We start from the raw sequence: 380 nt of genomic DNA, 5'->3' as shown, positions 1-380 counted from the left end.
GCCAGGCACAGTGGCCCACTCCTGTAATCTCATTGCTTGGGAGGCAGAGGCAGGAGCATCGTTGTGAGTTTGAGGCCAGCCTGGGCTACAAAGTGAGCTCAAGGTCAGCCTGAACCGCATAGCGAGACCCTGTCTCAAGACAAAAAGACAAAAAAAACAAATGTACATCTGGGTGCAGTACCAGCTCTGTGGGAAGTTGCAAGAGGATAACTTGAGCTCCTGAGCTGAAGACCAGCCTGGGCCACACAGCAAGACCTGGTATTCTTAAAGTGCCCTTTACCGGTTGTGCGTACCAGGCAGAAACCAGAAGACACCCTGGTTCCCTGGCACACAGCAGGTGGATACATCCCTGGGGATTGAACACTGAGCTACACCCCCCA

Source organism: Chinchilla lanigera, unplaced genomic scaffold (genome assembly GCF_000276665.1).
Source record: "Chinchilla lanigera isolate Chin_1 unplaced genomic scaffold, ChiLan1.0 scaffold00085, whole genome shotgun sequence".
Taxonomy (NCBI): Eukaryota; Metazoa; Chordata; class Mammalia; order Rodentia; family Chinchillidae; genus Chinchilla; species Chinchilla lanigera.
Note: the sequence above shows the minus strand (reverse complement) of the source record.